The sequence below is a fragment of the Pristiophorus japonicus genome, chromosome 19 (genome assembly GCF_044704955.1).
Source record: "Pristiophorus japonicus isolate sPriJap1 chromosome 19, sPriJap1.hap1, whole genome shotgun sequence".
Taxonomy (NCBI): Eukaryota; Metazoa; Chordata; class Chondrichthyes; family Pristiophoridae; genus Pristiophorus; species Pristiophorus japonicus.
This window is the reverse complement of record NC_091995.1, coordinates 24,488,335-24,500,663: the sequence shown is the minus strand read 5'-3', so window position 1 is coordinate 24,500,663 and position 12,329 is coordinate 24,488,335.

Here is a 12,329-nt window from a genome sequence, read left to right as displayed (position 1 = left end):
ATATTTCTTATGTTCTTATGTTCTTATATATTGCTCCCAATACATTATTTTCTTGCAATTCCTACATGTCATTGCTACATTTGTACATATGCCATACCCTTTCTCACATCGGTGCCACATTGTAATAGAATAAAGTGATCCAAAATTGAATGTTAACTATTAATAATGCAAATTTCTTAGTCAGGTTAAATTATACAACATATAATCTTAACCAGAGCATTATACATACAGTCGTTGCAAATTAGACTTTGAAGCAGTAACTATACATTTCTACGGTTGTCATATGCACTTTTTAGAACAGCATTCACCAAATTGTGTACAATTGAACAGAATTAAATGTAATTCGGCATAGCGTTGAAGTTTTTTAGTTTTTGAAAGAAATGAAAACAGCAAAACTTATCACAGTGGCATATGCATTCTGGTCAACAAAATGCTTCAACCTGAAAGAACCGTTTTCACTTAACATTAACTAAACATTGGAAATGCCGTGTAATATCTGATAATATGTTCCAGATGCTGGGAGTACAGCAGGAACATTTCTATCCTCTATCTTTCTTATTTTAACTAACTTCTGTTTGAAATCACACAGGATTATAATAAGGATCATAGAGTTAGACTAGGGTAACGAAATCATAAATTCTTCTCCAAATAAGTTAGATTTTTCTTGCAAAGGTCTCGTCTGCCACGTTATCTGCTCAGCCGCTATTTTAAGCAAAACCATTAGTTGAGGGGAGCTTAAAGACATCAAATCCATGCAATCTAACAATCACAGAATACGCATGCTACTTTTAATCTTTTCCTATAGCAAAATTCACCATTGCTTCGAATTGGCGACTTTGCTTGTGCCCCGTATTCTCAAAACCATTTGTATAAATGTTCAAATGTTCTGCATTGTCTTCTTCCATGAAAATAGTAATAATTTAATTAACTGGAAATTGTATATCCAACCTCCATTTTGAAGATTGTTCCACGTTTCATTCATACAAAGCAGACACAGAGCTGTTGCAATGCATTTTCTAAAAGAATGAAGCAAGAAAGCGAAGAATGTTGTCATATTATTGATTAGTGTTTGTGCTCACTCCAGTGTTTCGTGCACTGCATGGTTTACTTTGATACACAGACCGCAACATTGCAGATGCAAGTGGACCTTTTTGAATTCGCAATTAACTGCAAGATGTGAAGTTAATTAATTTCATTCATGACACAATTTGTTTCCTTTCCAGTAAAACAGCTGAAACGAGGTAATATATAAACATTTTGGTATTTACCCTTTTGGGGTTTTTTATATATAAGCTGTTTCAGTAGCTTCAAAAATCTGCAGACATCCAAAACGCTTTCTTTCAACTGTCAACGTTGTGATGGAAACATTACTTGCATTTAAGATTTAACTAAAAGAACCACATGTGCATTCCTTGTATACATATATTAATGTATACTTGTCATTTCATTCAATAATAGAGAATGCAAATCTTCGACGGCTACTTGGTAATAAATCAATTATTTTTTTCGGATGTATTGATTAGAATTGGTACGGGCCAATTACCTTACAGTTGAATAATCAGACAAATACCAAGATTTTGCAAGGATATTTTTCTAGTTAATCGTGCCCTAACCAAATCATAACAGCGTTTTCAACTTCAATGTCTATGGACAGGGAGAGCACATAAAGAAAGAACTTACACGTGATGCTCCAACAATTAATTTTACTGATGGAAAATTTAAGGGCTGGACGACCCGCTCTCCCTATATGCTCAATCAGATTCTACCAGGAATACGGCAGCAGAAAAGTCTGGATATGGGCTTAATTTATCATTTTAAAAAATTACTATGCGAATAATATCTGCCAGTTTTTCCAATTGTCTGTCATTAATGCAATCTATCCAGGCATTTCTTAGACTTATGGAATAGAATTGGCAGAAGCCGCTTGGACATTTAGCTTCCTATACGTTGATTGTATTTGAACATGGATGTGTTCTGTCCCATGTGAAAATGCAGAAATGTATTGTATATCATTGTGTGTGTGTGAGCATTGTAGGGTGTGCATCTGGGAAAGAATGGGAGAAACCATTTTGCCGGTCGCCGGGGGGTAATTTTAAAAGTTATCGATATTATCAAACGTAAGATTTATGAATGGCTGCAACCTATGAATTTATGTGCAATTTCCTTTTCCATCGACGTATTTAAGAGATGATCGATTCAACACTCTTATTTTTACCCTGGCGACCCTGCTGTATTGCAAGCATACATTTCTAAGAATTGTCAAACACATGGTTGCAATGCTAGATAAACTTTGGAAAAGAACAGATATAAGCTGTGCAGTCATGTGATTTCAATGTTAGATCTAATAACCTATTAGTAAAATCTAAAAGATCAGCCAATGTTACGTAAAATGGTACAAGGTGCAAGCAGTAGGTGAGATGTTCAACTCCCCTGCCAACGAGTCACCTGTTAGAATAACAGCCCAATTTAGTTTCCATTAATTTCACTGGCATGAAAAATTGTGCAGTTTCCATTATCGCAGCCAAACGACGTGGAATGGCATGCTGAAAGCCTACCGATTTATACATAAGTTGGAATAAGTATTGCGCATTCATTCTAGCTGTTCAGTTGTGAGCACACATAAGTTATCTTCTATTACTTATTTGGTCTATTTTCGCCCCTCCATCAGTAGAAAAAATTGCAGAATTGCAAGGTAATTAAGAGAAACTTAAAGCACATTAGTATTAAAATAATTTTTCCAGAAATACACGCATAATTACGATTGTCTATACGACGTAACATTTCTACTTGCATCAAGCTCGCATTCGACCGGACATCCTTTCATTCGGAATTCATATTTTCAATGTGACTCAGAACAAAAGCCTCCTGAATTCCATGTAAATAATGTGGCGACCATGCAACTTTTTTATTCGTTTATTGCCCAACTCTAAATACCTTAAGTGATATTTCAGAGGACAGTTAATAATCAACCACATTGCTGTGGGTCTGGAGTCATCTGTAGGTCAGGCTGGGTAAGGACAGCATACTTCCTTCCTTAAAGGACATGAGTGAACCTGATGGGAATTTAAACTCCCCAACTGCTGGGGTGGGATTTAGAATTCTTGCCTCCTGCTCATTGTCCAGGTCTACTGGATTACATGTCCAGTAAGATTACTATTATGCTATCGTCCTCGTAACTTTCCAGAAACGTCCACAATTCCCCTTATAAATATAGCTCTTAAATAAATCGAAATCATTGAAGTCGATAAAGTTATATTAATTGCCACAGTCACAATTGAACGTAATCATTTTGCTGCTGTAGAAACAACCAACTACTGTGTTAATGTGCTGATTTTTATTCTATAAAAAAAGAACAATTCTTTTGACTGATGCTAAAGTTGGGATGCGTGTCTGTATGTAAGGCTCCTGTTATTCGACAAAGGGTTAGAAAATCTTTACGGCACACAATCTACTTTGTTCATCCTATCCATTTTATTGGTAAAGTGATTGATGATAATAACGTTTATTTATGTAGCGCCTTTAACACAGTAAAACGTCCCAAGGCGCTTCAGAACGATCTGTACATAATGACATCGGGAACGTTGTACAGAAAGAAAAAAAATTAACCAGACTTGACATTAACGAGGTGAAGTACTCCAAAGTGAAAAGCAGATATGCTTGGACTGAAAGTTAACATTTTAATGCTTCGATTTTCAGGAATAGGCGATTGCGCAAAAAATCTGAAAGATACTGGTGAGCCTGACTTAACTCGTATTTACCTAAGCTATATTTAAAAAATTATACATATGGCCTGATTTTGACGATGTACCCATCGTGCCAATGTAGTAGAAACGAAATAATAAAAATATTAATTGTCCGATAATTTAGCTAATATATCCGTCGACTCCAGTTGGTCTTCAGCATAACATTACAGAAAGTTTATTTTTTTCCCAATGCATTTTGAAACACAACCTTTATCTTAACAGAAGAAAAACTGAGACAGAAGGAGACAGGTAAACATCGGCATATTGTAGGATTACAAAGGTAACAAAACTGCTTGTCTAAGTTACAGAGAAACATTAAAAAATAGATGCAGGAGCAGGTCATTCGGCCCTTCGAGCCTGCACTACAATTCAATAAGATCATGGCTGATCATTCACCTCAGTATACCTTTCCTGCTTTCTCTCCACACACCTTGATCTCTTTAGCAGTCAGGGCCATATCTAACTCCCGCTTGAATATATCTAACGAACTGGCATTCACAACTCTCTATGGTAGAGAATTACACAGGTTAACAACTCTCTGAGTGAAGTAGTTTCTCCTCATCACGGTCTTAAATGGCTTACCCCTTATCCTTCGACTGTGACCCTGATTCTGGACTTCCCCAACATCGGAAACATTCTTCCTGCATCTAACCTTTCCAGTCCCGTCATAATTTTATATGTTTCTATGCCATCAACAATATTACGTCTAACATTGAAATTTTGTTTTGATAATTGTGTCAATTTAGTAAACATTCGAATATACTACACAGTACAGCTACGCAGCCTTCTCTACGTTATTGATTATGACGTTTATAGGGAGGAGTTACATAGGAGCACATTTAGCACGCCAATAAGTTTTATTCTTGCACTATGTTAGAATTTTTGTTTTGGCTTTGGTTTCTTTTTTGTACTTGACCGATGTTTAGAAGTAATATTTACTTCTTTAATGGCACTCTGCCAGTTGATTTAATAGGAAACCACACTGTAGAGTCAAGTGTACCTTCCTGAAATGGTGTAAAGCAAGGCACATCCGATTGGCCTCACACTGTACTCCACACACATGTTTCTTTCCAATTACGTCAATGCCAAAGCAAATTGGACCTTGCGTAATTGGGTCGTCTCATCCAATATCACATGGTTTGCACCATTTCCAAAAGGTTGCAATTTTCTTATCGTGTAGTATATTTGTTTCATTTAAATAGAGCCTATGACGGTGGTACTGTCTTTTATTTAACAATGTGCATTTGTTAGGCTTGTAGTGAAACAAACCTAATTGGACTACCAAGAAATGTATGTATTCAGACCTGCCACGCGTTTAAGCACCAACCGAGTTTATATTCCATTACACTAAATTCAACGGCGAGTAATATTCTGTGGGGTATAAATGTCGGGCCGAACCTATCTCATCAATTTCCCAATGGGAAGATTCAGTGAACACCTTTAGACTGCAACCAATGGGACCTAGCGCAATAATATTAAGAATCAAAATAAACCACCTGCTTTTAGATCGGCAGCACATCCACGAAAATTCGAATCGTGAGGTCGAAGTAGTTTATGCACCTAAACGATATTGCTTTGCATTGACCAAATCAGATGTTGTGTAAAATGGCCAACTAATTCTAAAAGCTTACTTTCCACGATCTTCCAAATTTAAAATTAAGCGGAGCATTTCCATAGAAAGCTCCTGGAATGGGACAAATGTGTGAATATCCCATTTTTAAAAGTGATTATAAAATCAAGTAGAGAATTGATAACACAATCATCTGCATTAACAATTGATGCCAATTGGAAAGATGCAATTCCATTAACATGTTTGCGAGAGCACGATGGTCTCAAATCAGCATAACCAGGGAATTCCAACTCCATCTAGCTGGCAGAAACAAGAAAGCAACAGCCTTTAAAAGTGAACTATCTTTCGGTTCAGTACCTCATGCTGCCACGCAGTTGAGTCCTTCGTAATATATATTCATCGGAGTATTATAATTTAGATAGGATCCTCAAGGCAATATGAAAAGCCTACTCGCCCGTTCACTTCTATAGCTGTTCCTGCGAGTAAACGCTGAGGAACATTCAACCGGGGCTACAAAAGGTAAGGTAAAACATCTTTTTTGGAACCAAGCAGAGAACTACCTTTAGTGCATTTTCCACCCGTGATCTCCTCGCTTCTCATTCAGAGAACGTTGCTTTACACCCCTTCCTGACTTAACTGCATGCCGATTGCCGCCTGCATACATTGTCACCTACTGTATCTGAATGCCAATTATCAGCATGCAGCTTGTAGCTAGGATGTATTAAGAAGGTTTGGAAGTTTGGCGACTTTCGGAAGTTAAATTCTATCATGTTCTGTTATTCTACTGGAAGATTCACCCATGCATTTACTTTCACGAACATAAAAGAGCAAAACGACATAAAGTATTAAGTGAATGGAAATTTCTTGTAATTGGATCGATAAAGCCTTTCTCTTTTTTTCAGACTTAAACAAAGCAGGTAAGGAAAAATAGAACGAAAGTTACAGCTGGTATATGGTAAATTACCATAAGTTTTTTTTGCAAACTTACGAAATCCCTGAAGACGTGGGCGGTCAGCCTGTTTGGTTCTCTCAGCATCTCGATTTGAAGATGACTCATCATTTTGTTGAATTTCGCCAGATTTAGTGGAGCAAAACTTCCTGTTGGACGGTTGTGGAAAAGCGGCGATACAGAATCAGTAGCCCGTTCTGCATTCTGCCCGATTTTTATTTCAAAAGGAAAATAGGACAGCGCATTACAAATGCTGTCGGTTATTTATTCCGTCCTCTGCAACAGCAAAAGGCAAATATCACCCTCATAGCTTCTATTACATCTGAACCATTTGCAACATTTTGGTTGATGCGCAATACACTACAATTTGTGATGAAAGCATATTGCCGTTCATTCGTTGTCGCTGGGTCAAAGTCATGGAACCCCCTCACTAACAGCACTGTGTGAGTACCCTTCTCTTCTTCTTAGGTGGTCCCTCGTATCGAGGTTGACTTGCTTCCACGCCAAAAAGGTATGAGTTCAAAGTTGTTTCAATGAAGGACCTGTCATTCCAGGTCCCAAACTAAATACTGAATCATGCAAGAAGCGTCTGCGTGGATTTTTTAACGTGTGATGGCCATTACACACTAGTCACCACACGGGCTTGAGAGAGCTAGTTCTTGGTCCAGTGGCAAGGATTTACCAAGATGACTGGAGGCCAGCTCTGCGGCATGGACCTATCACGCTCACGATCACAATGTGGTCTGGCCCTTGAAGCCCCTGTGCCTTTACTTCTTCTGGGACCCGAATTCGCATCTCTCCTGCCCCGATCACATCGCTCTACAGTCTCAAGCCGCTCCTTCGCCCGACCCCGCCGCTCCTCTGCTGCTTGCCACCTCTCCTGCTGTACCTTCCCACGCTTTACAGTATGTCATGAAATTCACACCATTCTACTGGCGTTCGCAACCATTATCCTTCAATGTTATTCATGAGCTCTGGAGAAACTTACATTTTCCAATTCAACGTGATTGCTTTATAGTATAAGTTCTCAATGAACTTTCTTAAAATACTGTCATTCCAGAGCGTAGTGCAGTCTGCAAAATTAAGTGACAACATTCAGAGGTAGCGAACCTATATGGGAGCATCAATGGGAGCTGAACCAAAGCGGAGTGGATAAAAGCAGTGCAGCGAGTGCAGGCCGCACAGACGCAGCGGACCTATGTGGGAGCAGCAGCAGGAGCCAAAGCAAGGAGGAGCGAATAAAAGCAGCGCGGTGAATGTATGCCCGACAGAGGCAGCGGGAGTGTGTGGCAGCAGCAGCTGCGGGAGCTGAGGCATGGCGGTACGGATAAAAGCAGCGTGGCGAGCGCAGGCCCGACAAAGTCATCGGACCGAGTGTGAGCAGCAGCAGGGCTGAGGCAAGCTGAAGCAGAGAAAAGCAGTACAGCGAGTGCAGGCGTGACAGACACAGCGGGCCTGTGTGGGAGCAGCAGGAGCTGAGATGAGGCAGAGCGGATAAAAGCTAGGCTCAAAGAGGCAACATTCAAAAGGGATGTCAGAGTTTAATAGTGACCTCGGCACAAGGGAAGTATCTGATTGGTGAGTAGTGGGTGAGTGTTTTATTTTCTGTTAAGTTAGTGCTTAGTCTTTAAATAAGGGTTAATTCTTAATCTTTTAAATAAAGATTAATTCTTAGTTCTTTAAATAAATAAGCCGCAATTACATTGATAAATGAAACTTCTAGTCTAAAAAAGCTAATTAATTAAATCAGCTGATTGCAGAACAGATGCTGGCTGTGTTTTGCTAAGATTTAAAGTTTATTTTTTTCTTGATAGTTCCAAGTCTAACTACAGGCAAGGCAGGGCAACTCCTTCCCGTGGACTGCACATCCTGTGTCATGTGGAAAGATCTGGACGCTTCAGGCAGCCGGGATGAGCATGTGTGCAGGAGGTGTCTCCATCTGCACAACTCGAGGTCCTTGCTTTGCATCCGTGAGACTGACAGCTACATCGATAGTACATTTCTAGGCTGATTCCAGAGATGAGGGGGTTACCTTATGATGATAGATTGAGTAGACTGGGTCTTTACTCGTTGAAGTTCAGAAGGATGAGGGGTGATCTTATAGAAACATTTAAAATAATGAAAGGGATAGACAAGATAGAGGCAGAGAAGTTGTTTCCACTTGTCAGGGAGACTAGAACTAGGGGGCACAGCCTCAAAATACGGGGGAGCCAATTTAAAACCGAGTTGAGAAGGAATTTCTTCTCCCAGAGGGTTGTAAATCTGTGGAATTCTCTGCCCAAGGAAGCAGTTGAGGCTAGCTCATTGAATGCATTCAAATCACAAATAGATAGATTTTTAACCAATAAGGGAATTAAGGGTTACAGGGAGCGGGCTGGTAAGTGGAGCTGAGTCCATGGCCAGATCTTGTTGAATGGCGGAGCAGGCTCGAGGGGTAGATGGCCTACTCCTGTTCCTAATTCTTATGACCTTATGTTCTTATGTCACCCCACATCTTAAAAGTGTGCAGGCAGAGAAGGAGCTTGTGATTGCCAGACAGAAGAGGAGGATAGGGATGTAGTGTAGCAGTCCACTGAGTCCATCTCACTCTCCATCCGTAATTGTCTTCTGAGTACCAGTTGGGGCAATGATGACTCTGTGGAGTGCAGCCACAGCCAAATCCACGGCACCATGGGTTGCTCAGCTTCACAGGCGGGAGGAAGAAGGATGGAAGAGCTATAGTGGTATAGTGATAGGGGGTTCAATAATCTGGGGAGAAGATAGGCATTTTTGTGGCTGGAGACATCACTGCAGGATGGTATGGTGACTCCCTGGTGCCAGGATCAAGGATGTCACCGAGTGGCTGCAGGACATTCTGGCAGGAGAGAATGAACAACCAAACGTCTTGGTCCATGTCAGCACCAATGACATGGGTCGTGTTAAGTGTTGATTAAAGGGCCAGACTTGATACTGCAAGCTCAAAGTAAGTGTGACTGCAGTCCTTTATTATAGATCTCACAGTGCCTCTCCAGCCTGTGAGGCCATCTTACATCTAGCTGCTCCCAAGCGATTGTGGTATCCCTTGGGACTCTAGGGGATTAGCCCTTTGGTGGTTAGACATGGTATTTACAGGTTTACATACATAACAACAGTCTCCCACCGCCCCCCCCCCCCCCCCCAACGCTCTACCAAGTCAATTGTGTAACTATTTACAATGTGAGTCGATCTATGGCCTTCCTTTGCCTGGTTGTACATCTCGGTGCAAATGCTGGTGTTGGTGAGTCATTTGTTGAGTCTTCCTGGGCTGCTGCGCAGCTGGCTATGCTTGACTGCTGGGGGTGCTAAGTCTTGCTGGGCTGCTGCAGATGAGAGGTTCTGCTTCGTGGACAACCGCTGGGTCTGTTGCCACTTGTGTGTGTGTTGGATGTTCGAAAAAGAGGTACAGTCTATTGTGAGTTGTTCTGGATAGTCCTTAAATCTGAGTTTCGTTTGGTCCAAGTGTTTTCTGCAGGTGAGTCCGTTTGTGAGTTTGACCACGAATAACATACTCCCCTCTTTGGCCAAAACAGTGCCAGCAATCCAACTGGAACCTTGTCCACAATTCAACACAAATACAGGATAATTTACTTCACTTTCGCGTGACACATTTTTGCGATCATGATATGCATTCTGTTGAAGTCGCCTGCGTTCTCCCTGTTCGTGTAGATCAGGGTGGACTAATGAGTGCCTTGTCAAAAGTGTCCTTTTCATGAGCAGTTCAGCGGGAGAGACCCCGGTGAGCGAGTGGGGTCTTATGCGGTAACTAAGCAGGACTCGGGATAAGTGAGTCTGCAATGAGCCCCGAGTTACCGTTTTCAAGCTCTGCTTGATTGTTTGAACTGCTCGTTCTGCATGCCCATTGGATGCTGGCTTAAACAGGGCAGACGTGAAATGCTTGACCCCATTGCGGGTGATGAATTCCTTGAATTCGGCACTGGTAAAGCATGGCCCTTTGGCACTTACAAGCACATCAGGCAGGCCGTGCACGGCAAACATGGCACAGGCGTTCATTGGTGGCAGTGGAAATGCTTGCCGACATCATCTCACATTCAATCCATTTGGAGTTAGCATCTACAACCACAAAAAACATTTTTCCGAAGAATGGGCCAGCTTAGTCAACATGAACCCTAGACCACAACTAGGAGGGCCAAGAACGTCAACTTAGTGGTGGCTCCCTGGGTGCATTGCTTAACTGGGAACATGTATTACATTTGTGCAAACAGGACTGTTGGTGTGCATCAATACCGGGCCACCACATGTGGGATCTGGCTATCGCTTTCATCATTACAATGCCTGGGTGGGTGCTGTGGAGATCACTAATGAAAGTGTCCCTGCCATTTATTGGCACGACCACCCGATTACCCCATAGGCGGCAGTCTGCCTGTATGCACATTTCATCTTTGCGCTACTAGTACGGCTTTATTTCTTCCTGCATCTCTAACGGGACACTAGATGAACTCCCGTGGAGCACACAGTTTTTTTTTACTAAGGACAGTAAGGGCTTCTGGCTCGTCCAGGTGCTAATCTGTCGGGAGGCACCAGGTGATTGCTCACTCTCAAATGCTTCCATTACCATAACTAAATCTGCAGGCTGTGCTATCTCCACCTTGATGGCAGCCTACTGAGTGCATCGGCACAGTTTTCTGTGCCTGGCCTGTGGCGGATGGCGTAGTTGTATGCGGACAACCTGAGCGCCCATCTCTGGATGTGGGCCGATGCATTCGTAGTTAATCACCTTATTTTCAGAAAAGAGGGTTATAAGCGGCTTATTATTGGTTTCCAATTCAAATTTGAGCCGGAACAGCTATTGATGCATTTTCTTCACCCCGTAAACACATGCTAACACTTCTTTTTCGATCATACTGTAAGCCCTGTGGGCCTTAGACAGACTTCTCGATGCACAAGCAACTGGTTGCAATTTCCCAAATTATAGCTTGTTGCAATACACACCCGACCCCGTACGACGATGCATCTCATGCTAGTACCAAATGTTTACATGGATCGTACAAGACAAGCAGTTTCTTTGAACATAACAGCTTCCTAGCTTTCTCAAAGGCATTTTCTTGGCTTTTACCCCATACCCATTCACCTCTTTTACGCAGTAAATGGTGCAGGGTTTCGAACAATGTTTTAAGACCCAGTAAGTTACCAAAAAATTCAGGAGTCCTAGAAACGACTGCAGCTCCGTCACGTTCTGTGGTCTCAGTGTGTTCTTGATTACCTCCTTTTTTGAATTGATGGGCCTGATGCCATCTGCCGCGAATGTTCTCCCCAGGAACTCCACTTCAGGCGACAGGAAAACACACTTCGAGCGTTTTAGCTTGAGTCTCACATGATTAAGCCGATTAAGAACCTCCTCCAGGTTCTGCAGGTGCTCGACGGTGTCCCGACCTATAACCAAGATTTCGTCCTGGAAGACCACGGCACACGTGATCGACTTCAGCAAAGTTTCCCGTTCCTCTAGAATATCACCATGGCTGATCGACTTACAAACGGGCACTGTTGTAAACGAAGCGACCTTTATGCGTATTGATGCATGTGAGGCCTTTCGAGGATTCCTTGAGCTCCTGTGTCATGTAGGCCGAGGTCAAGTCCAGTTTCGTGAAATCGTTCCTCCAGCCAGCATCGCAAATAGGTCATCTGCCTTTAGTAGCGGGTATTGATCCTGCAGCGAGCAACGATTGATAGTTACTTTGTAATCACTACACATTCTGACTGCCGTCTCCCTTGAGGACCGGAACAATCAGACTGGTGCACTCATTGAATTCGATCAGTGAAATAATGCCCTCTTGTTGCAGCCTGTCCAGCTCGATCTGGATTGAGAACTGGTTCTCAGACAGGAAGCAAAGAATAGGAGTAAATGGGTACTTTTTAGAATGGCAGGCAGTGACTAGTGGGGTACCGCAAGGTTCTGTGCTGGGGCCCCAGCTGTTTACATTGTACATTAATGATTTAGACGAGGGGATTAAATGCAGTATCTCCAAATTTGCGGATGACACTAAGTTGGGTGGCAGTGTGAGCTGCGAGGAGGATGCTATGAGGCTGCAGA